The sequence below is a fragment of the Molossus molossus genome, unplaced genomic scaffold (genome assembly GCF_014108415.1).
Source record: "Molossus molossus isolate mMolMol1 unplaced genomic scaffold, mMolMol1.p scaffold_m16_p_11, whole genome shotgun sequence".
NCBI classification, from domain to species: domain Eukaryota; kingdom Metazoa; phylum Chordata; class Mammalia; order Chiroptera; family Molossidae; genus Molossus; species Molossus molossus.
In genome coordinates, this window is record NW_023425346.1 from 66,082,616 (window position 1) to 66,108,720 (window position 26,105).

The 26,105-nt window shown below is 35.9% G+C and overlaps 1 protein-coding gene across 1 annotated transcript in view; it reads right to left on the reverse strand.

The window, feature by feature from the left end:
- The window catches only part of ZNF804A (zinc finger protein 804A), a 247,018-nt gene that overhangs the window by 38,298 nt on the left and 182,615 nt on the right, over positions 1-26,105 (reverse strand). The window lies entirely within an intron of this gene.

Below are 26,105 nucleotides of genomic sequence, written 5' to 3' on the forward strand. Positions count from 1 at the left end.
AAATTAGAAGAAATTATGAGTTAACAAAAATAAAAGAATAACAGAAGCAGCAAAAATAAGTGATGAAAAGAATAGAAGAAATATCAAGAAGAAGAAGAAATACATAGAAAGATACAGAAGCCCTTGCTTGAACAAGTTGCTATGCTACGATAACACAGAAAACAAAGATTATATAGCTGTGCTAATTCAAATGTCAGTTTCTGGCAATGGCTTAGTTAACATAAAACATCTAACTAAATTCTTAACAAATCTAAAATGTGTCTGTTTGGACAAAGTCCATATGGATACACCAATAATCAAATTTGGTATTTGTGTTTGCTGGTTTGTTCCTTAGATATTTATATAGTAACATAGTAATCACAACTAGATTTCATTTGACTAATGTTTTCATCTGGACTCATACCAATTTAGGTTAAACTTTCAAATAGTCTCTAGTCTTCAAAAAGTAAGATTCTTTTCTGCCAGTTCTTTACCTAAACAGAAAATGATTAAACTGTATAAGCAGATTGCTTTCATCATAAATAAAGATGGCTATATAATAAAGCCCCCCAAAAGATGAAAAAATGTAGTTAGTTATCATTAGCTTTCATTTACAAAGCAGAAAATAGCAACATGTTTGTGGCTTTTAGTTTTTCTTAAATCTAAATTTACTTGTTATTTCATGCCTCCTTAAATGTTACCATTGCCAGACATGAATACATTTTACATGTAGAAACACTGTCAAAGTCTTTCACTGAAGTGCTGATAAGAAGACCTAAACTTCAATCCTTACCATGAATATATTATTATGTTTATATACCATTATATGTTACCTTTCTAATTTACAAATTCTCTCATACTCAAAATTTAAAAAATCCAAAATAACTACATATCCAAGCCTCTTATATGCTACTATAAAACATTCTCTCGGGGGTGGAGATGTGGAGATTAAATGACACGGTCCTCTCTATAGTAACAATTGTGCTTTTACCAAAGATAGAGACGAGAAATGACTCATAGTTTGAAGGTTTAAATGACTGATACAAAATTTAAAAGTGGTTTACTAACTGTAATTCAATGATTGAAAATACTTACATTATATTATTGTACTATATGTTTATGTATACATCCCACATCATAATGTTCAACATAATTTGTTTATATACCTTGTAGTAAACCTTTTAGTAATGGATATATACATTTTTCATAATCTATAAGTACATTGCCTACTTTCTCACTTTAAAGATGATCTATTGTCATATTTTATTAGTTTTATCAACTGTATAGCAAGAAATGATAATGTAAAATACCTCTAATTGTTACTTGATTCCATCAATTTCAAGAATTAGTTTACCATTTCTTGACAGATTTGTGGAATATTCTCTCTTTTTTGTGTGTGACTTCCAATATGTTAAAAATGATAACTTAAAATATGAAAATGAGTCACATATAAACTGCTTACTACATTTTATAAACTCTTCAAAATATTGTTTTGTGGATTAGCCTATTTAAATAAAACAAAAATTAAGAACTATGATTTCATGGCTAAAATGTGCAAAGCAGAGATAAAATTCCAATCAATATGAGTATCCATGGCATGAATTTTTGGTTCAAAGCTGAATTATTTCTCCAAACAATATTCTTGAATAGTTTCTTTACAAACTAATTGATTTTCCCCATTAATTATAGTTTAAGCTATTTTCTCTCTTTAAATATTTGGTTATTGCTTATTATGGTGTAAGATCATTTTTCTTCCTAAGATTGATATTCCCCCAGAGAAGCAATAATTGTTTTCTATTTATTCTTTTTACAAAAATGGGCAATTTTGAATAAAGCAAATTGACATTGTTAGATAAAGTATGTTCTTCAAAAATATTAGTCTCAGCCTAGATTTGAAGAGAAAAACAAATCTGAAAATAATAACTAACATTTATTCAGCGCTTATTTAGGGTCAGTCTCTGCGTAAGAGTTTGGCTGTATTAACTCATTTATTCCTCTTTAAAATTATAGAGATGTTTATTCTAGACATCTCCTAATTTTACAGGGTTGAAATGGATAATCTGGCCCATAACATTTCCTTCCATTTTAACTTGTAAGCACATAACAAAGTAGAGAGAACAGTGTAATAACCAGTCAGTTTCAACATTTATCAACTCTAGGCCAATCTCATTTTATCTTATTCTAGCCTATTTCACACCTTCTCCTCGGCCACTGATAATTTAAAGAAAAATTTGAAGTTATCTGTAAATCTTTCAGCATGTATCTCTATAACAGGAGATTTTAAAAACAGCATCAAAACCAATAAAGCAATACCATACCTAAACAAACAAAAACAATAGAGAAATGTCAATCATTTCCTACTATCATAAAAAACTCAGAGACTTGTTCAAGGAAATACAACTATCTAATATTTTAAACTGGTTTGTTCAAAACAGAATTCAAATGAGTGCAGTACATTACCATCACCTGAAGTTTCTTAATTTCTTTTACTCCATAGGTCTTCTCTATTTTTTTTTATTCCACATTGAAATTTATTTTTCAGAGAAATTTAAAATTATACTTCACATTAAAAAAATTGTTCAGAAGTATAGAAATATTACAAGATTATGACAATAAACTCTTATACGACTTTCACTTAAATAAAATCATTGTTAACACTTTGACACCCTTGCTCCCTCTCCCTCTCTCCCTCTAAGATATTAAAAGAAACACAGCCTCATGGAAGCTTAGGTTGCAATATCTTACACAGCAAGAAACATGTTTGAGCTAGAACTTTCAAGTTGATGTGAACTGCAGTAAGTAGTCAGGGCTGTATTTTAGAAAACGTTAGTAGAAAATAGAAGAGCTGGTTATTGCATGTGTATCAAAAAGCAAAGGAGTTATATATATTGTCACTGATTACACATTTATAAAGTATGTGTTAACAAAATCAGCTCTTGCTAGACTGACATACACCGATGTTCATGGCCCCTGTCCTTCCTCATTGTGGATAATATTGGAAGAGGCATTAACTGACATTATAAAGTCCAATAATACATATTCATCACAGCCATCCCACATTCGAATAAAATGAAGAAGGAGCGTGGCTCCTCATATATGTCAACTGCATTCCCCCCCCTCCCCCCCGTCAAGAAAATTCGTTTTGTTCGACTCTGTACACAATTTCTGTAATGCCTCGCTGAGTGGCTGGCAGAAAGTGAAGGGAAAGGGAATAGCTGTTTAGCTAGTCAGGTCACCCAGACCCATGACATTGTACATATACTAAAAGGAGTCAAGATAGAATCCTCACTTTCAGGAAAACAGCATGCAACTCTAAAGTTATAAAGTTAAGAATTTTTAATATAACATTAGCAACTATGCAGTCCAATTGTTTTTGTAGATCAGTGACTTGAAACTGAAAAAACAAAACAAAAAACTGATGGTTCAACCAGTTTCAGAGCCATTCAATCCACCCTGCATTAAAAATAAATAATACCAAAGTAGGACTTTAAAGGGAGAAACATTTCTATTTCAAAATATCTCATGGTGGCTTCAGTATAACTTAGGGTATGCAATGTCACCCGGCCTCTCTTATTAGAGGTTCTTTAAAGAGAGGAAGCAAAAAAGCCTTTGTTAAATTGTAATTGAAATAAAAAGATTAACCAAAGAGATGGAAAAAATGTTCTCTTGAAGAAGAGGATCCAGACAGAAGACATTTCATCTGGTGACCCACAGCCTATATTTCCTATGAAGTAGTGCACACCTTCTGGGCCTTATGTTCTGTCATTATTTAAGTAATCAGTTCTGAAATGATCTCCAGCAACTGCACGTAGTACCACCTTACTGCATTTTCCCTAGTCTGTGTGGAACCATTTCCCTTTCCCGTCCAGGGACTTCTCTGACTCATGATGCCAGAGCCTGCTTAGTCCCACTCAGCACTAAGACATGCACGACCCACAAGTGCCGAGGAGTTAATCTCATGTCAGTTCCCCTTTGGCCACTGTGGAGTGCCGGTAAAAACCCAAGGTTACATTTTCCTCTTCTATCTCTCAGGCAGACATTCTTTGAGACACCGTTTAAGATTCCATAGATGGTCCCACTGGGATGGAGCACCAGTTACTTGTAATAGTGGCAAACATTTATCCTCATATTAGTTTTCCTTTCTTACTTGTTCTACTTTTCTGGAACTTCCTTTCTGCTTCCTGGATCATTTCCCAAATACACTACCCGCACAGATGCCTTTATCCTGGGTCTGACTTGAAGAAGGACTGGGCAAAGATGATGCGTGTTTTACTGTTTTCTATAAATGACTTGCTGACAAGCTACATTTTCTAGAATACGTTAAAATGGTATTATTCTTTAGTTTAGAACTCTTCAGAAGACCCCCATCATCATTAGAATAAGTGTTCATATAATAGTTTACATTTCCTTCTCTACCTGGTACCTGGCTGCAACTCTGCCATCATCTTCTGTCATTCTCTCTCCCCCTTATCTCGCTTTGCTCTGGGCACCTTTAGCTCCTTAATGTTTCTGAAGTTTCCTGAACTGTGCACCCACTTTGCCTTTTGAACTTGTTACTTACTCACCCCGGAATGTTCTTACACCAGACATTTGTTCACTTCTAGCAGAACTCTGCTAAAAAGCGATTTCTTAAAAAAATGAGTTCCCTTATCATGCTACTAGATGAGACCCGTTTTATTCTCTGCCTCCTTTCCCTCTTTTATCTTTCCTTTTCATGTAAAAAGAGAAAGCTTACTTGGGGAGAAAACAGACACAGAACACCTTTGGGGAGTGGAGTCTGAGAGCTATGTTAACAATAAGGAAGGGATGGCATACAAACTGATATTAGAGTTTGGTTTAAATCCTTTCCCTATTAGGCAAGATGAAGGCTGTGTTATTGTCTCAAAACATATGTCATTCTGTTCTGAAGGGCTAAGTTCTATGATCTCAACGGCTAAATAATGTATAACAGGATGATTCTGGGGAATATAGAGGGACAGCTATGGGTTGAGTCAGAAAGTCACATTTTATCAAAAGTCAAAGCTGTATTGAACAGAATTAGAATTTAAAAATGTGTATTTAAATGCGAGAGGTTTTTTTTTAAAGGATTCTACAGAAATGCAAACGCATCTATACCACCATCAAAGATGAAGGCAGAGACTGAATTCTGAAAAGATTGTGAATTGAATATCATATCTTCATGGACAACTCTGGTGAGCTAAACCAAGTGCAAGCTTACGGCAAGGACAACGTATACCTTAATATACACATTGACAAGAATTGGAACAAGTAAAGTTGTTTTTCAATATTGATAACTTCTTTCAGAATTAGTTCCAAGGCAAGAGAGTTCATTCATAAGGTTGTGTCTATTTCTGTTCTGTGATATTTAGCTGATAACCGCTGGATATGGCTTCTCACCTTAGATACTTTTCACATAACAGAGGGATTGACCCCTGGGCTTCGACTGTCAGAGCCCAGTCTCAGTGGGCTGTATTCACCGTCAAGATGATGCATCTTTGGAGGAATCAGTTTATGTTTTAATCCATGGATCCTACAGGAAGCCCTAGCCTGTGACTACTATTTGTTAGTCTGGATAATTTAAGTCAGTATTTGGTACAACTTAAAAATATACAAAAAGGATAAGTTAGACTTTTCCCTTCAATTTTGGAGAGATCTGAGGGACAGCATGTATTAGTATCAGGCCAGAAGTGAAGTTACTATGCAGTCTTCCTGTGCATAAAGCAAGGCTGTGTGGGATTGCACTTTCAAAGCAAACCAGAAAAAGTATACCAGGTTTTATGAAGCTGAACGGTAGCTGGGGTATGTGGGATTCTAGTTCACATATATAAAATCATATATACAATTCCAACAGGGAAATTCTATGTTAACAGAGTCTATAAAAAGTTCCAGTATAGAATGTAAGTCGCAGTAATTTAGGGACATTGTTTCTATTTAAATGTATAGGCAGCAACCGTTTTGTCTGAAAGACAGAAGGAAGCATGTGATGATCTGCTAGATGCCCGTTACTGTCGCAGTTGTAACAGTAATCTAGGACAGGCACGGCAGTTTCTCCAGTCAATTGTCTCACTGGTTATCCTAGCTTGAGTTCTCCCATCAATAGACGCTGAGATAAAGAGCTGATTTTAAGTGATTTATTTGAGATCTCAGGAAAGGGTGGCGAAGGGAGAGAGAACAGGAAGCTGATAAACAGTTCTGGTTTCAGCTGTGATGTGTACCATGTGTGAAAGTCATCACTCTTGTTCTTACAATAAGATTAACAATGAAAAATGAAAATCAAGTATTTTTCTTGGAACTGTCATTGAACAGACGTCACAGGGTAAAACATCACTTCAAAACCAAGGAGACAAGCACATTGAGAGATATAGCAACTGATATGTGCTCACTTGATTTAGAAACTGCTGGAGCTGTGAACTGGTTTGAATTCTTCCTCTTTTTTAAACAATTAATTTAATATTTTTCCATCACCATTTATCCTCCTTATATCCTCTTCCACCTCCACCCCACACCTGCTGTCACCACAGTGTGGTCCATGTCAGTGATTTGTTTTTGCTTTTCTTTTGGCTCAATCCCTCTCCCCTCCTCCCACCCCTCCTCCACCCTCCACAGCTGTCCTCCTGCTCTCTATGTATGTGGTTTGAACTCTTAAAAGTTAACACTGATGAATTGCTCTGGGCTGACTCTGATCTAGTGTGTGAAACAAACCCTTGGTGGCTGTTCCTCAGAAGGACCCTAAAACACTTCTGTAGGTTTTTTGTTTTTTTATTTTCCCACAAACCTCATCAGATTCTCATGACAATAATCTGAGAAAAACTTCCTTGTGTTTCTGGAAGTTGAATGGGAAGAATAACTAGTATGAAATAAAACAAGAGTCTCCTCTATAACTGACGCCTACTCCGGAAAGACAGACTATTTCCACGTCTGAATCTAAGGACTTTATTCTATCAAATGAAAGTAATTTACTTTTCCTACAGTCTCTCTGTCTCACCAAAGTCAGAGGAGCAACATTGTAACAGGGTTTCACGGCTTCAAGAAAACAGAGTGAAATGATACAGCCCAAAAATGGAGGAACGGCTTGGGGAAGAGAACAAAAGAAGCTATACTCCAGTAGAAACAAACATGACAGTCATAGCACTGAGACACAGATGCATTAAAAGATTAATATCTAACCAAAGGCTATAGAAATCTCCTCTCCCCTACACTTTAGCAATTTAGCTATAAGGCTCCAGAATAACAGTGGATTAGAGCTGAAATAGTAGCACAATTCATACTCTGTCTGTGAGGGTGCATTAGGAGAGTACAGCCAAGGACACTAGAGAAATATTAAGTCTTTTGTTTATATAGCTACAGATAATATTAGACACAGCCCAACACCTAGACAGATTAACCAAAATACTGCCACTAAAGGTCTTTCAATCTCAGTTTCTAGTAACATGCATATCTAGCCTTCAACAAAAAAATTATAAAGCATTCAAAAAGGTAAGGAAATAAAAACAGGTTTGAAGAGAAAAGAGAAACACTAGAAAAAGTCTCAGATCTCAGATAGTACACAGATATTGAAATTATCAAGGCAGGAAGTTAAAATAACTGTAATTAATGTATGAATGTCTCTAACGGATAAGGTGAACAACATGCAAGATTAGATGTTATGTCAACAGAGAGAGAAAGAAGGTATAGGAAATAATCAAAAGAAAATAATGGAAATCAAAAAACACTTTGACTGAAATGCAGAATTCCTTCAGTGGACTCATCAGTAGACACAGTATAGCTGAAGATGTTTCAATATAACTTACCAAGTTAAAATGCAAAGAGAATGAAAGGAAGAAGGAAAACAATGGAGGGATATCCGAGAAATGTGGGATAATATCAAAAGGTGTAACATGCATATTTGGAATACCAGAAGGAGAAGACAGAAATAATAAAGTAAAATATATTGGAAGTAATAATGGCTGAAATATTTCTAAATTAATAACAAACCCTAAACTTTATATATGTAAAGCTCAGAGAACACCAAAATAACTTGAATAACAATACAACAACAAATACCTAACCATATTATATTTATACAGAAGAAAACTGAAGACAGATAAAATTTTGAATTCAGATTTTAAAGAGAAAAAAGGCATATTTGTGGAGAAATAAGGATGAGAATTAAAATAGATTTTTAATCAGAAACCATGCAAACCAGAAACCAGTGAAAATGATGATTTGAAATATTTTAAATGTTGAAAGAAAAAACAATAACCAAACAAAGAACATAGCACCAATCTAGAATTTATATCCTGCAATATTATACCTCAAAAGTGAAGTAGAAATAAACTTTCTCAGATAAACAAAAACTGACTCTATCTCCACAAATCTACCCTGCAAGAAATTTTAAAAGTTCTTTATGAAGAAAATCATATAGAAAACATTTTAGAGAATGTATAAATTCATATATATGTAATATATATGAATTTTATAATCAAATTTGTTGGGGTGACATTAGTTAATAACAATATATAAGTTTCAAGAATGTTCTATAATACATCATCTGTATATTGCCTTGGGCCAAGACTAGTCTCCTGTCACCATATATTTGACCCATTTTACCCTCATTATCCATCTTCCACTCCCACCACCCTCCCCCTTCTATCTGGTAACCATCACACTCTTTGTTCTTAATTAATCCCAAAGTTAAGGGATTAACTTTGTCTAAAATAAGCATAGTAAAAATAAATTGGGTGGTAATAGCACATGATAAGCAAAATGAATTACAGCAACGTCAGAAAGAAATGAAGAATGAATTGAGAATATATTCTAATAAGATATCTAAACTATATGTCAAATGGTACAGTGTTATGTGAAGGTGAACTTAAATTAGAAAATATGTATGTTGGACACTCTAGATCAACTATCAAAAAGGTATTAAAAAGTCTAGCCGATAAGTAAGAAGAGAGATGTAATCAAATCATATAAATTATTCAATTAAAAACAGAGAAGGCAGAAAATAAGGGGAGAGAGAAACAAAGAACAAATTAAACAAGTAGAAAACAAGTACCAGCGTGGTAGCTATTACATCAACAATATCAATAATCACTTTAAATATGAAAAGTCGAATACACCAATTAAAAGACAAAGATTGTCAGAGTGGATTAAAATACACCAGACCAGCCCTGGCTGGTTTTGCTCAGCGGTTAGAGCGTTGGCCTGCGGTCCGGAGAGACCCGGGTTCGGTTCCCGCTAAGGGCACGTACCTTGGTTGCAGTTTGTCCCCAGCCCTGGTTGGGTCGTGTGGGTGGCTTTCACGTCGATGTTTCTCTCTCTCTCTTCCTCTCACTCTATCTGAACAAAATATCGAAAAATGTCCTCGGGTGAGGATAAAAAAAAATAAATAAATAAAATAAAATAAAATAAAATAAATAAAATAAAATAAAATAAAATAAAATAAAATAAAATAAAATAAAATAAACCAGACCAACTATATGTTGTCTAACAAAAAAACAAAACAAAACCCACTTTAACTATAAAGACTCAGGTTAAATTAAAGGGATGGGCCCAGCTGGTGTGGCTCAGTGGTTGAGTGTCAACCCATTCACCAAGAGGTCACCAGTTCTTTTCTTGCTCAGGTTACATGTCCAGGTTGTGGGCCACATCCCCAGTGGGGGTCATGCACGAGGCAATCAATCGATGTTCTCTCTCATTGATGTTTCTCTCTCTATATCCCTCTGTCTTATTCTCTTTAAAATCAATAAAGAAAAAAGAATTAAAGGGATGAAACCCAGTAAAGACTGTTATTAAGGATGTGACTAGAGGTAATTGAAGCTTATTTATGCTTCTCAGAGCCTTGTATGGAAAAATTGCTTTAAGCATCCATGAATGGCAGTTTCCAGAGGGCATTTACATCTGAAACTTTGTAGTCTCTAGAGAAAGAAAAAGTAACTGTTGATGAGTTATAGATGGGGCACCAAGAATATCAGATACACTGACTGAGCCCATGGCTTTGAGGGGAGGAGAGAGCATGATCTCATCAAGATCATGGGATCTGCGAGAACCTTTAGTAGAAACAAAAATTTTCCTAAAGTATCCTCACCTCCACCATCAGGATTCTCACTCCCTAGGTTGTCTTCCTCATCTAGAAACTATATATATAGTGTTTATTATTATTATTATCCATACATATTAACTTGGACTGAAATGGTCCTTGACTAAATTCAAACAGAGCTACTTGGAGGCCAAGGTGGTATTTTGAATTAGATGAGAAATATGTATATTTTATCTTACTATATTTTGGAAACTGCAGATCTAAAAAGTTTTGCACATTCATCAAAATATATATTACTCTAAAAGATGGTCACATGAAAGAGGGGTGATATGATGAGCACCTAAGAGTGTAATTTATGGAAAAGATGGGTTCCTAATTAATTTTTGGCAAGTTCTACTACTTCCTAAAGTCATATATTTCTTTCTTTATTTTTTATTTCCTGGCTACAAAATGAAACTGTCTTGCTGAGAACAAAATAAGGTAAAATAATAGTCCTTAAAACTTTTACCTTTATGCATTTTGAGAAAATATTTTCTCAAAAAGCAAGCATGGCACTGTTGGTGTCACATCCCAGGAATTCCCAGACACCCTGCAAAGATCATAATGTAACCACAGCTTCCATAATAAGAGGAACAATATATGGACACCTGCTCTCCCTTCCATCTCCCTCCCATGTGTGCCAGCAGGCTCTGCCCTGTGGCTAATTCTGCTTTGTCTTGAACTCCAAATGGGGGTGATAGTCTGTGCATTTGATACACTGTTAGCACAGCAGGGAAAGCCCATTTAGAAATAATCATATGTTTCAAGTATCCAAAAGAAAAGGGATATTTTGCAAAGAGAAACATTTTAACTTGAAAAATGTACAACTAAAATTTGGGTGGAGAAAACACAAGGAAAAAAGAAAGAGCTTTCCCATGTATTGATCTCCACAAATGATCTCAGCCTTGACAATATTAATCTTTAGCTGAACATTATTAGCCCCATCTTACTAATGATGAAAACAAGACTAGCAAGGTTAAGATAACTGCCTCAAGATCTTATATCATGTAATGGTGAGTCTGACTTTTAGTGGATTCTTTCTGAGCTACCCCCTAACCCTCACTGTTCTCTATCAGAAGAATCAGTAGTGGCCTAAAAGAAGAAACAAACAACAAAATGGAAAGGGAACCCACTATATGGGAGAGCATAATTGCCAATGATACATCAGATAAGGGGTTAATTTCCAAAATATGTAGAGTACTCATACAATTCAACAAAAGGAAGACAGAGAATCTAATTAAAAAATGGACCTAAATAAACACCTCTCTAAACAGGACATACAAACAGCCAAGAAACATATAAAAAAAATACTCAACATCACTAATCATCAGAGAGTTGCAAATTATTTTCTTTGTTTGGTTTTGGCTTATCTTTATTCTTGAATGTATTACAGATGTCACCCCCATTTTTCCCGGTTGACCCCACTCCTTCCCAATCCCGCCCCACTTCTGCCTTCCCCACACTATTGTCAATGCCCATTGGTTATACATATATGCATAGAAGTTCTTTGGTTTATCTCATCCCACCCTCCCTCCCCCCTTCCCTTTGAGGTTCATTAGTCTAATAACCAATTTGTACTTCTTAATTCCTTCATCTTTTTCACCCATGCCCCCAACCCCCATTCATTTGGCAAGCAACATAAAGTTCTCTGTATCTATGAGTCTGTTTCTGTTCTGTTTGCTCATTTTGTTTGTAGATTCAATTGTTGATACATATGTATTAATTGTCATTTTATTGTTTATATTTTTGTTCTTCTCCTTCAAGAAGACCCTTCAACATTTCTTATAATACTGGTTTGGTGGTGATGAACTCCTTTAGTTTTTTTTCTTGTCTTGGAAATTCTTGGTATGTCCATCGATTCTAAACTATAGCTTTGCAGCATAGAGTAATCTTGGTTGTAGGTCATTGCTTTTCATCACCTTGAATATCTCTTGCCACTCCTTTCTGGCCTGCAAAGTTTCTTTTGAGAAATCAGCTGAAAGTCTCATGGGAGCTCCTTTGTAGGTAACAAACTGCTTTTCTCTTGCTGCTTTTAAGATTCTCTCTTTGTCTTTAACCTTTGGCATTTTGATGATGATGTGTCTTGGTGTGGGCCTCTTTGGGTTCATCTTGTTTGGGACTCTCTGTGCTTCCTGGACTTGTATGTCTGTTTCCTTCACCAAGTTAGGAAAGTTTTCTGTCATTATTGTTTCAAATAGGTTTTCAATTTCTTGTTCTCTCTCTTTTCCTTCTGGCACCCTTATGATGCAATGTTGGCACACTTGAAGTGGTCCCAGGGGTTCCTTACACTATATTCATTTTTTTTTTTTGGATTCCTTTTTCTTATTGCTGTTCTGATTGGGTGTTTTTTGCTTCCTTATATTTCAAATTGATGGTTTGCTTCTTGACTTTACCTACTCTACTATTGATTCCCTGTAAATTATTCTTTATTTCAGTTAGTGCATCCTTTGTTTCTGACTGTTCCTTTTTTATGTTCTTGATGTTCTCTCTAAGTCCCTTGAATGTCTTACCAAGCTCCTTGAGCAACCTTATAACCTTTTTTTCTGAACTCTGCATCTGATGAATTGCTTATCTCCATTTTGTAAATTAAAATTTGTATATACTTGTTCTCATCTGTCTGGGAAGCTGAAGCAAGTAGCAGGGATCTAGTTCACTGGTAAATAGGCTCATTCACACTCTCCGGGAAACTGCAGCCAAGCAGACTCAATCCTCTAAATGAATAGGAAAATCTTTCCGGGGTACTTGAGAGATGAAAATTAAAAGGACTATGAGGTATCACCTCACATCTGCCAAAGTGGCTGCCATCAACAAATCATCAAACAACCAGTGCTGGCGAGGATGTGGAGAAAAGGGGACTCTAGTACACTGTTATTGGGAATGCGGACTGGTGCAGCCACATGAAAAACAATGAGGTGTTTCCTCAAAAAATTAAAAATTGAACTACCATTTGGCCCAGTGATCCCACTTCTAGGAATATATCCTAAGAAGTCTTAAACATCATTCAGAAAGAATATATGTACCCCTATGTACATAGCAGTGATATTTACAATTGCTAAGATTTGTAAACAGCCTAAGTATCCATCAATAGATGAGTGGATAAAAAAACAGTGGTACATATACACAATGGAATACTATGCACTTGTAAGAAAAAGAGATCTCTTATCTTTTGAGACAACATGCAGGGACCTGGAGCGTATTGCTAAGAAAATCTGAGAAAGACAAATATCATATGATCTCACGCATTTGTGGAATATAATGAACAATACAGGCTGATGAACAAAACAGACCCAGAAACATAGAAGTAGGATACAGATTGACAAACCTCAGAAAAGGAGGACAAGGGGTTTAAACCACAGAACTTATATGCATGTATGCGTAACCAATGGACAGAGACAACAATGCTGGGGGAGGGGCGGAATCGGGAGAAGGGTGACAATGGAGGAAACAGGAGAAATATCTGTAACAAAAATAAATAATGAAAATTGGAAAAAAATGGAAAGAACACAGAAAACACACACACACACACATATGTATGTATATATATGAAACACAGATTTTACAACAAATTAAAAGTTTAAATATAAAGCATTTTTGTTAAAATAAAAATTTAGTTAAATGTTAAATACATAATAATAATAATAATGCAAAACATTTAATCCTGTCTTTTAATTTAAATGTATGATTGTTTTGGCCAACCATGTATATTTAAGGAAGATGCAAATTTAAATAATTTTTATATAAGTCTATACAAACACTACAAAAACTACACTAAGCTTAAGGAGTAGATCAGTAATGACAGTTTTACCTAGCCATTGTCAGTTAAACTCATGAATATAATATATCATGAACTATAGTGGCATTAATTAGATCATAGAAACAGTATGGTGATTTTAAAACATTCATAAAATGTAGCTGTAATTAAAAACTAATCAAAGTATAGTAAGAGAATATCATTTTAAAATATGGAATTGGAATTCTGTTTAGTAAAATAGCAGTATTTACTTAGACTAGACTTTGATGGGTTCTCTGTGGTGAAAGCAGAAGAATCTTGACCACCACACCTTCCTTTGCATTCCTAGAATGGACCAGGGTGAGGAAAAGTCAAGAATGAATTGGAAGGAGACTTGACTTGGGGTGGTGAACACACAGTACAATACACAAATGATGTATTACATTTATACACTTAAAACCTACACAATTTTATTAACTGATGTAACCTCAATGAACTTAATAAAAAAGAAAAAAAACATTGCAGACAAAAAAAAAAAAAAAGGAATGGCCCTGGCCGGTTTGGCTCAGCGGTTAGAGCATCGACCTGTGGTCCAGAGAGAACCAGGTTCGGTTCCCGCTAAGGGCACGTGCCTCCGTTGCAGTTTGTCCCCGGCCCTGGTTGGGTCGTGTGGGTGGCAACCGCTTGATGTGTCTCTTTCATGTCGATGTTTCTCTCTTTCTCTCTCTTCCTCTCTCTCCCTCCCACTCTATCTGAACAAAAAATGAAAAAATGTCCTCGGGTAAGGATTAAAAAAAAAAAGAATAAATTGCTTTACCTGAAGAAGTTAAGAAATTTCACATTTCTATAGCACTTGGAATAGAATATAGAGGGATAAATGGAAAAATACATAAAAGAGGGGCCAGCAATTTCACTGAAATGATTAGATGACAGAGTTCAAAAAGAAAATATGTACAGAGAGAAAAACCATATAGGCAAAGATTACTTAAAATCTTTGAAAGGGAAAACATGCATTTTCAATTGTTCACATGCAGCATGAATTCCCCAATGTTTAAAAAAATTCTGCTAGAAACATGGTCAAGTCACGGTGTTATTTCAGGGGTAAGGCCAAAGAGAGCTTACGTGGTCTCTGCTTTATTGACAGAAGGTCAGAAAAGAGAGCTATTAGATATTAGGGAATCAGTTAAGAATGTTAATTCAGCAGACAGGAAGCTGAATAAGACCACACCAGCCAGACAAGCTAGCTGGAGTTTGCTAAAGGTGTCTATGAGGTGCATATTCATGCTAGGACAAACCATACAAGTAAGGATATCAAAATGTTAAATTATATTTTAACAAGAATATTAATTTGCATATACTGGGGCATTCTATCCTTTGATATGACTTTCTGGAAGAAAAGTTCAGCTAGCAAAATAGAGACATCTAGAGATACCTGTAGAATCAATGATACTACGACGATTAATGAGTGTGCGTACAGCACGTACTGTGCGCCAGGCTCAGTACAGCACTTCACCTGTTTCGCATCACGTGGTCCTCACCAGGGCATTATGCAGGTGGTCCTCTTCTTATTGCCAATTTACGACTGAGGGTGCTGGGACGTAGAATTTAAGAAACCTGACCAACGTCATACAGTTAGTTGGTGACAATGAGTTCTGACAAAAATCAACACAATTCATAAATGCTCAAACTTTCTTCTAGAGCTAAAATGGGATCATAAGAAGGAGAATAAGTACTTTTGTCTTAAATTTTTATTTGCTACTTAGTAGCCCTGACTCCCTGCAAATACTGCCCATGGAGATTCTCATGTGAGCTCACGCATGCTCTTTCTCTCGGCCACCAGGTCCTGCCTCCAGAAATGTGTGCTGCCGGGCTCCTTGCCCACTGATCCGCGTCAGCAGCTCTTCCCTGCTGTTCCTCCCGAAGCAGGCTCCCAGGGGCCCTGGTGATCATACGAAGGCTAGTACCTCCTGTCAAGACCAAAGCCACTGGGGAAGCCTCCGCTGCTGTGGCAAAGGGCTATCCGATGTGTCAGGCTTGCCATAAATGTAGACATGCGTGCACGTCTTATATGCTATGTTTAGTCAGCTTTCATATGCAGCCTTCTTGAAATGGAGAGATGACATTCAAATAAAAGAACTTACAAGTAAATACTAAATGAGAACTACAGAACACTGTTTTCTTCATAACATTTTTGTTTCTTCAAATTACAACATTTTAGAGCAGTAAATCTTCTGTAGAAACATTTCATCATATTCTCTTTCTCTTCTCTCCCTCCCTCCCTCTCTCAGAATGGAACAAATGACTATTAGGATCATATCTTTTATTGCATCAGTATGCAACACAAATTATTTTTCATTTTTTTAAAATATCAAGATATAGACTGAAAAATCAGAAGAGTCTAAAAAGCATACATGACAAGTATATTCAACATAAAATGTGAAGTAAATATTATTTCTAAGAGAAAACAAGCTATAATACCTTATGTGAACATAACAAAAAATGAGTCAAAGGAAGGTTACAGAATATGCCATTATTTGGGGACTCAATTAGGTAATCGTTTACCTCGAAACTACAGTATTCAGGACACGGAAGTGACCACCCAGTTCTGTGCTCGACCTACAGCTTTCCAAGCACCATTCTCGATTCTGGGTTCACAAAAAGGAATAAGTGGGTTTCCAGGCATAGAGGGACATAAGAAGCAGTGAGACAGACATAAATAGAGGTTGTCAACCTAGTTACATAATTGCAATGGTAAAGATTTCACAGGATTCTTTGGAGCACTTAGAGGTCAAGGGAGGCTTCTAGAAAGGTGACAATCCATCTGGAAAGAAGCAATAGCAATTACCCTAGGAAAGAAATGTCTGAACATGTTCCCAGCAAGAAGGGACACCACGTACGTAGTCACAGAGGCTGGACACAATTGATGAGGTCAGGGAACAAAAGCAGTGTGATGTTATCAGGGCTTAAAGTACTAGGTAGAGCGTGTAAGGGTGGAGACGCAGATGATAGCCTGACCATAAAGTGGATGGCTCACTAAGGAGTTTGATGTGATTTAGATTATTTATTAGAATTGAGAAGAAAGATTAGGAATAGGGAGGTGTCTTTAAACACTTGCAAAATTGCTCAAGCAAGAGATATTGAGAATTTGTATCAAAAACCAATAGGTAAAAAAAAATATTTGTTCAATTCTAACATCAAATGTCATATTGACTTTTATAACAATTCTATAATATATTTATATTAAAGTAGGTTACAAAGAATGAGTTTATCAACTCTCACTTTGAGGCCTCTTAAAATGTCCAAAGAATTAGTGTCTCTAATCACTTATTTTACTCGTAATCATCCCACCAATAACCAACTCTACTTATTACTCTTCTCTCTGAGGCCCAGAATCTACAGCCTGGCTGTCCTGAGGTAGCCAATGTCTGTAACTGGATGTGTGCACAGGCAGCTCTTCCAGATTTGTGAACATGGGTGGGTTTCAGGCCTGGTGGCTGCCCTTGTTTTCTGGAACAAGCTCCCATGAAGGACACTCCGCCTCACAGTCACTCATTGTTCATGCTTGGTTTCTTTCTCCGAGACATTTCACTGTAGTTAAACCATTCTATTAAAAAACAGCAACTAACCCTAGCTGGTTTGGCTCAGCGGTTAGTGTGTTGGTCCGTGGAGCAATGAGTCACAGGTTCAAATCTGGTCAAAGGTACGTAGCTTGGTTGCAGTTCATCCCCAGCCCTGGTTGGGGTTGTGCGGGAGACAGCCACTCCATATGTCTCTTTCATGTTGATATTTCTCTCTCTCTCTCTCTCTCTGTCTCTCTCCCTCCCACTCTATCTGAACAAAAGTGGGAAAATGTCCTCAGGTGAGGATAAAAATTATAAATTAGAAACAACAACTAGCCTGGCTGGTGTGGCTCAGTGGTTGAACATCGACCCAGGCACCAAGAGATTGCTGGTTGGGTTCCCGATCAGGGCACATGCCCAGGTTGTGGGCTGATCCCCAGTGGGGGGCATGCAGGAGGCAGCCAATCAATGTTCTCTCTCATCAATGTTTTTATCTCTCTCTCTCTCTCTCTCTCCCTTTCTTGCTCTCTAAAATCAATAAAGAAAAAAAAAAAAACTACAGTGTATAAGTACCATGCTAGGTGTTTCTCATTAAATTCTCACAACAACCCTCCAAAGTTGGTATTATTAACCCTAATTTATAGATAAGGGAAAGGAGGCCCAGAAAGTTTAAGCAGCTCTTCCAAGTTTTAGACGTGCTGAGTGGCAGAATCAGGGTCTACTTCCACACCTGTTTTGTTTCAGTTTAAAGCCCTGTCGATGACCTTATATCCCTAAAAGAATGCAATTCAACTTAAGAACAAAAAAAGAGAGTACCTACTATGTGTCAGAACTTGGTGCTGGAGATGCAAACATCAAAACCAAATTGTTTCTCCCTCCAGGGGCTCACAGCGTAGAAGACCTGTGGAGATGGCTGTAACGCCATGACTATGACAACACACATGAAAGAGAAATAATTCCTTTAAGTCAACAAGGCAAAGAGACAGGGAAAGCTCAGAAGGGGACTGCATGAAGTGCACACTAAGGAATTAACTGAGCAACCCAGGTGAAGAACCCTTGTCCAAAGGAAGAGCAGGAATGACTACATGGAACTGATGGTTCATGGAATATTCTGGGAACAACCAGTCATTTGGTGTTGCCAGAGAGTTTATGAACATGTACTAGAAAATGAAATAAAATTGGAAAAGATCCCAACTTGAGGCTGGTAAGGCTTACGTATCATGAAAATAGATAAGATCTTTGTTCTATAGGCAATGGAGAGCCATGAGCAATTTTGATCTGGAAAAAGAAATTATTAGACTCATTTGGGCAATATTACAATTCCCTCAACATTTGTTTCTTCAAGCAATTTTTAAAATAGAAATGTACCCTTACAATAATTCAATATATATATGAAAATCACTTATTGAAGGTGGTTTCAAGTTTAATTTATTTTTATTGTCAATAGACAGAAAATGTATCATAACAATTGTGGTTGAGAGAAACGGAAAGTAACAGAGAGCAGCTAATTACTTCCTCAATGTTGGGTTTGGGTATATCCATCTTTGTAAGAAGAATGAGTGAATATATCATATGTTTGAGTTTTATTTTTCTTTTACATCAATGCATCATTGTTTTAAAATTTTCATCATGTGCTTTCCCAATAAAACATGGTTTTACTGTCTTATGTTTTTAAATTAGAAGGAAAAAAACACTGAAAGCACTTTTTGACCAAGAAATCAATAACTGATATTACTATTATCTGATCAAATCTCTTTAATGAGGAAGACATTAAATTTAGAGACGTAAAAGGATCTTCCAAGGTCAAAATCACTTCAGTTGAATGGTTCCAAAGAGTTCTCAGTTTTTCATTTACTAAACAAATATTTACTATAAGTATTCTCTTCAATACCACCCTTAAACATTTTCCAACAACCACATGTAATAAACCTCTCCTTTAAACGTGAGGCATAGATAACTAATAAACTTTGCTTCATGTCAACTATTGCATGAATTGTAAACAAGAATCCTGGCCTTTTTCATGGAGAGAGACTATGTAACACAAGGTGAGGGAAGACACAAACTGTCTAAATATTTCCTGATAAAGGTCCTTTTTGTTTACAAATTCTGCTAGCTTCCTTGCTAGGTTTCCATTTTACAAAAAATAGGACACTTGCCCAGACTGTCCCGAGCGAGTGAGACATTTGATTGTGTTATCAAAGACTCACAATTTCTGACCTGAATATGGAAGGGTCACAATTTCTCTCCGTTTTGATTGACTGCAGGGACTGAGCTGCCAGGCAGAGGAAACCTTTTGTTTTGCTAGCTCTTGCTTCCCTAACAGCAATGAGAGCTTGAGGCCCCAAACCGTTAGCGATCGGGGGCAGCAGAGGTATTAACAAATATTGCTCAGTTGTTACAACTGTCATGAAGAAGACAACAATGAGATCTTTTTATCCAGTCCATCCCTTAGTATTTTGAATTTTCCTCTTATTGAAATAGTGAACAAATGGAGAAAAAGTGATCTATAATTTTGGTCTTCACGGAGCTTACAATCTAGTAGGTTTGGCTGAACCATAAAGAAGAAGATAAGCACATATTACAAAAACATAAAAATAATTAAGAATCAAGTGATGCTTTCAGAAGGAAAGAAAAAGAGCTGCAAGAAAGAAAATCTGCATTTCAGGCAGGAAGCCCACTTGCCAGCCATGTGCGACAGAAGCCTCTTTCAGGCAGAGTGGTTGAGAGCAGGGGTGTCCCTGTCTCCCAGCACCCATTCCGAGTGACATTTCCTTCCCTGGAGCAGGCAGGCCACTGGCATCCTCACCCCCGAGCACTGTGTGGGAGAATCCCTGCCACGGGAGCTCTAACCAGCTCCCAGTCACAGGGTGAGGCTCTGCGCAGGCAGAACAGGGCACGTGCCCTGGGCTCTGGTCACTCCCATCAGCTCGCCTGCAGGCCAAGGTTCCAGGTCAGGCCTTATGAGCCCAGAAAACCAGCAACCACTGGCCCAGCCTAGCACCTTACTCACAAAGCCTGGATGTCACTCTTAAAAAAAACAGGCCACTTTTTTCACCTTCAACTTCAGAGAAGTAGCACACTGGTGCTTCCCAGAGTGACAGTAAACTGTAGGAACAGAGAATTCCCTCCTGCTCCCTCAGGTAAACGACTTTATTTGGAACAGAGTATGTTGATGAGATGTCATATTCAAAGCGCTAAACTGAACATTTTAAAAGTTGGTTAAAAAAAGTCTTTAACCGAGCCCTTTTTGCTCAGCGGTTAGAGCGTTGGTCCACGGAACAGAGTCCCAGGTGCGGTTCCCACTAAGGGCCCATACCTTGGTTGCAGTTTGTCCCCAGCCCCGGTTGGGGTAGTGTGGGTAGCAACTAGTCGATGTGTCTCTCTCACCATCGATGTTTCTCTCTGTCTCTCTCTCTCTCCCTCCCTCCCACTCTATCTGAAGATGAATGCAAAATGTCCTCAAGTGAGAATTTGAAAAAAAAAATTAATAAAAATAAATAAAAAGGCTTAACCAAAACAGCTCACATTCAGCAAAACTGTCATAAGATAAAGCATAATTAAGGGGCCCCCAATAAAGAAACTGAGAGAATATATTGCTGGTAGAGCTGATTTATAGAAAATACTAAAACTAACAAACAAACCCAAAACACATTTTCAGGGTAAAAATGAGTGGTACCAGATAGTAATTAACATCCCCATCACCATACACACAAAAAAGAAAATTTAGTAAAGGTGATTACATAATTAAATATAAAAGTATAATTGCATATGTCTTCCCCTTTTATCTATTAATTTAAGATACATATGTGTATATGTAAAATATTACATGTATATAATTGTATTGTTGGATCTCTGACACACAGAAGTATCATATATTTGACAATAATGCACAAAGGAGGTTATAGGAGCAAAGTTTACTGAAGTGCAACTACAGGAAGACAGAAGGAGAACAGGGTAGCCCAACTGGTGTGGCTCAGAGGTTGAGTGCTGACCTATGGACGAAGATGTCGCTGATTCATTTCCTGGTCAGGGCACATGCCCAGTTTGCAGGCTCGATCCACACTGGGGGTGTGAAGGAGGCAGCCAATCAATGTGACTCTCTCATAGATGTTTCTCTCTCTCTCTCTCCCTCTGGCTTCCTCTCTCTTTAAAAATCAGTAAAAATATATTTTTTTAAAAAAGAGAACAAGCTATAGTAAGTGAAGTTAATAGAACAAACACTTTAAATATATAGTTGTTTGTTTCTGCTTCTCTCTGCTTGTTTAAAGGATATAAAACTACATAGTAGATCAATCCTAAGAATGCATTTTGGAGTTTTTAACATATATAATAAACCTAATATGTGTTATAGTAAGAGCACTGAAAAAGAAAGAATGAGATAGAGAGATGTAGGAATAACATTTTATATCTCACTGAAATCAAGTTAATATAAACCAGAGGTAGATACAGTACTTATAATTTACAATGTCACCTACGAGACCCAGAGCAACCACTGCAAAAACAATTTTTAAATAGAATAATAAAAAACATGATAATTAAAATGTTACAATAGGGAATATTTAGTTAATAAAAATAAAGCAATAAAGAAGGATTTTCTTAGTAATATCAGAAATAAAAGATAAGACATCATTAATGAGTTTTCAGAAATATTAAGGTTTACAAGGTAATACTGTTAACAACTATATGCCACAAATATTAGATAACTTAGATTAAATCTACCAAATCCTGTGACGATACAGACTGTGGCAGATCACTCAAGAAAAAACAGAAAATGTGAATATATACTTAAAACATGTAAATTGATTAGGCAGTAATGTTAGAACTACCAACGAAGAAAAGTGCAGACTCAGATGGTCGCACTGGTGAATTCTGCCAGCATTTAAAGATTAACAGAACTTCACAAACTCTTTCAGAAAATAAAAGTGAGATAAGTCCAGAACTACTTGGAAAACACACAAAAATATCAAATTAAAAACGTATAGACCAATATTAGAAAAGGTTATAGATGCAAAATTCTCCAACAAACTATAAGCACATGGGATCAGTCAACATATGTAATGTATTAGACATAATGACCATTTGGAATATATCTCAGGAATGGAAGATTGGTTTAACATTCTAAAACCATTCAATGTAACACACCACATTAATAAAATAAATGACAAAAAGTACATGATCACTTCAATAAACACAGAACAAGCGTTTGACAAAATCCAATACCTTTTTATCCTAAGTATACTCCACCAACTTAGAAGGAGACTTCCTGAATTTGACATAAAATATCTACACACATTCTATAGTCAACACATTACTAACTGGTAAAATGCCTAAAGCTTCTCTCTCCAAGATAATGAACACACAAGGATGCCTGACCTTGCCTTTTCTATTTAATGTTGTACTGGAAGTTCTAACCAAGGCAATAATAAGAAATAAAATGTATGCAGACTGAGAAGGAGGAAATAACGTCATCTCTGTTCCCAGATACATTGATATTATATATAGAAAAATCTTAAAATATCCCCTAAAAACAAACAATTGTACAAGTTGACATTAGTGGGACATAGATCAAAATATCACAGCAATTGTATTTCTAAACACTACCCAGAAACATTCCAAAAAAATAAAAATAAAAATAAATATTTCCATTTATATTAGTATTACAAAGAATAGAATACTTAAGATTAAATTTAACAAAACAAGTGGAAGACTCTTACATGGATCTAAATGGATGAAAATACATCTTATGTTTATGAATTAGAATATTTAATATTGTTAAAATGAGAATAATACCTAAACTGATCTAAAAATTCAGTATAACCTTTCCCATAATCTCTCCTACTTATTTTGCAGAAATTTATTAGCTAATCCTACAATTCATAAAGAAAACTAAGCAACCTTAAAGGACCAAAACAATCTGGAAAAAGAAGAGTAAAATTGGAGGAACCACATATCCCCATTTCAGGACTTCATACAGTTACAGTAATCAAAATGTTGTGGTCCTATCATAAGAATACATATGCACATTCATGCAATAAAAATTAGTGTCCAAATATAAACACTTACATTTATGATCTATTTGATTTTCTACAAGGCTATAAAGACAATCGATGAAGAAAAAAATAGCCTTTTCGAGAAAGGAACGGCGAGATAGTCACATATAGGTTAATAAAGTAGGACTTGTTTGTTACATTATACACAATAATTAATTTAAAATGGATCCTAGACAACAATGTAAAAGCAAAAACTATGAAAATAAATTCTTAGAAGAAAACATAGGAATATATTTTTGTGACCTTAATTAGGCAAAGTCCTCTTAGTTAGACCACCAAAAACATAAGTCACAAGAAAAAACAGATAAGCTGGACAGTAACAGAATTTTTTTTAAAAAACTTTTATTATACAAATGATGCTATAAATGAAAATGTGAGATGAGCACCCACAAAATGGGAGAAAATATTTGCAACTCATATATCTGATAAGGAACCTATATCTAGAATATATGAAGAACTCTTAAAGCTCAATAATAAGAAATAATCTCATTAAAATTGGGCAAAATATCTAAACAGACATTTATTTAAAGAAGGCATACAAATAACCAACACATGAAAAAAACACCTGAATCATCTACCACTTAGGTAATGCAAGTCAAAACCACAATGAAATATCACTTCACACCCAGTCTGATGATTATAATTTTTAAAAATCAACCAACCAAACAAACAAAGAAACGAGTAACACTTGCTGGACAGGATGTGGAGACATTGGAGACTATGCATTGCCAATTTAAATGTAAAATGGTATAATGACTTTGGAAAACAATGTGATTGTTAATTGTTAAACATAGAGTTATCATATAACCCAGCAGTTTCACCCAAGAGAAATGAAAACATGTATCAACAAAGAAATACAGATGTTCATAGCAGCATTATTTATCATAGCCAAAAGTGGAGACAACCCAAATATGTTTCAACTGATGAGCTGAGAAATAAAATGTGGCATATCCAAAGAATGGAATATTATTTAGCAATAAAAATTAATGAAGTTTTGATAAATCGGTAAACCATGAAAACATTATGCTAAGCAAAATAAACCAGTAACAGAAAACAACACATTGCACAATTCCATTTATATGAATGCCTTCATAATAGATAAATCTAGAGAGAAAGGAACTAGGTTGTGATTGCCTAGTGTTGAGTAGGTGGTGAGAGGGAGAGACTGCTAATATGATTTTTTTTTTTTTGGTGGTAAATCAAAAGTACTAAAATTAGATTGAGGCAATGGCTGTACAATCTGTGAATATACTGAAAAGCATTCAACGTAAATTGCAAATGCATGGATTGTATTGCATGTAATGTATTTCTCAATGAGTCTGTTCATATGACAATATAACTTTTAATATCACTTTGGTTCTGTTGATAGAAACTTTATTGTGTAAAATGAAATTTAAAACACAGCCAAATATTGTCTTGGATTGTGTATAAATCTAGTTTTATTCAGAAGTAGTTTAAAAGTTCATGTAAGTAAACCAAGTTAATGTAAATATAATTTCTTATGAAAAGTTATATAGGAAAATTAAGATCAAACAATCCATGTCTATGAATATTATCAAATTATTTAACGCTCAAATTATTCAAAATATATCAAAGCTCACAGTGTAAATTAGTAACAAACCTGGATAAGATATCAAAACTTTCTCTGAAAAGCAATACAGAGCTGATAAGAAATCTCCAGGAAAATAAGTGAAGAAGTATAACCCAGAGCGGTAATAAACGCACAAAAGCTACTTTTGCCCTGAGTGTGTTATCAATATCTCAGGAACTTGGACTTAAATCCTGACCCCTTAATAGGATACAGTTAGAAATCACAGCTCTGTGCCTGCTGTACTGAGAGTCTCGTAGGATACCCTCCATCCATGAAGATTGTATTGAAACAAGCTTTGTCGCCAGTGTCAGAGTAAACTAGAGGTGATCTCAGCCTTGCTTCCAACTTGGGGGAAATAGCTGCCTTCAGCTCAGGTCTCAAACAATTCCATACATTATTTTCAAATGAAATGGAGCAGGTCACATCAAAAGCCATTCAGAACATGGAGAAGACCAGAATTAAACATGTCTGTATGGAGTCAGAGAAAGAAGGAGCCAGAGAGGAAGAGAGAGAGCCAAAGAGGAAGAGAGAGAGCCAAAGAGAAAAGAAGGGAAGGGGAGGGGAGGGAGAGGAGGGGAGGGGAGGGAAGGGAAGGGAAGGGAAGGGAAGGGAAGGGAAGGGAAGGGAAGGGAAGGGAAGGGAAGGGAAGGGAAGGGAAGGGAAGGGAAGGGAAGGGAAGGGAAGGGAAGGGAGAGAGGACTGTATGGGATATATACATTTTCTATCTCTGGTCACTGAGATGACTTAGAAGTACTGACTTTCCAGTAGAAAACAACATACCTAGCTCCAAGATATGTGTTGTTATGTCAAGCACCAGGCCATATTAGATAATGGTTGATTCAAGAGCTAAAGACAGAAAAGCAAAGACTATCATGTACCAGCCAGTAAGAAAATGTCTGAAGAATTATGAGACATGTCAGAAATAAATGGAAACTAGCTTGAAGAGTCTCCTGTTGGCCAACAATGGGTAGGTTCAGTATTAAATAAACAATGCTATTTCATCTAAAGTATTAAATAAAATGAAAATACATGAATATATATTAATATTAATATCTAAATGAGTAAATAAGTGGTAGAGAAGAAAAAAGTCTTTTTAGTATGATGCAAGCTACTAAATGAAGAAATTATTTTGGAA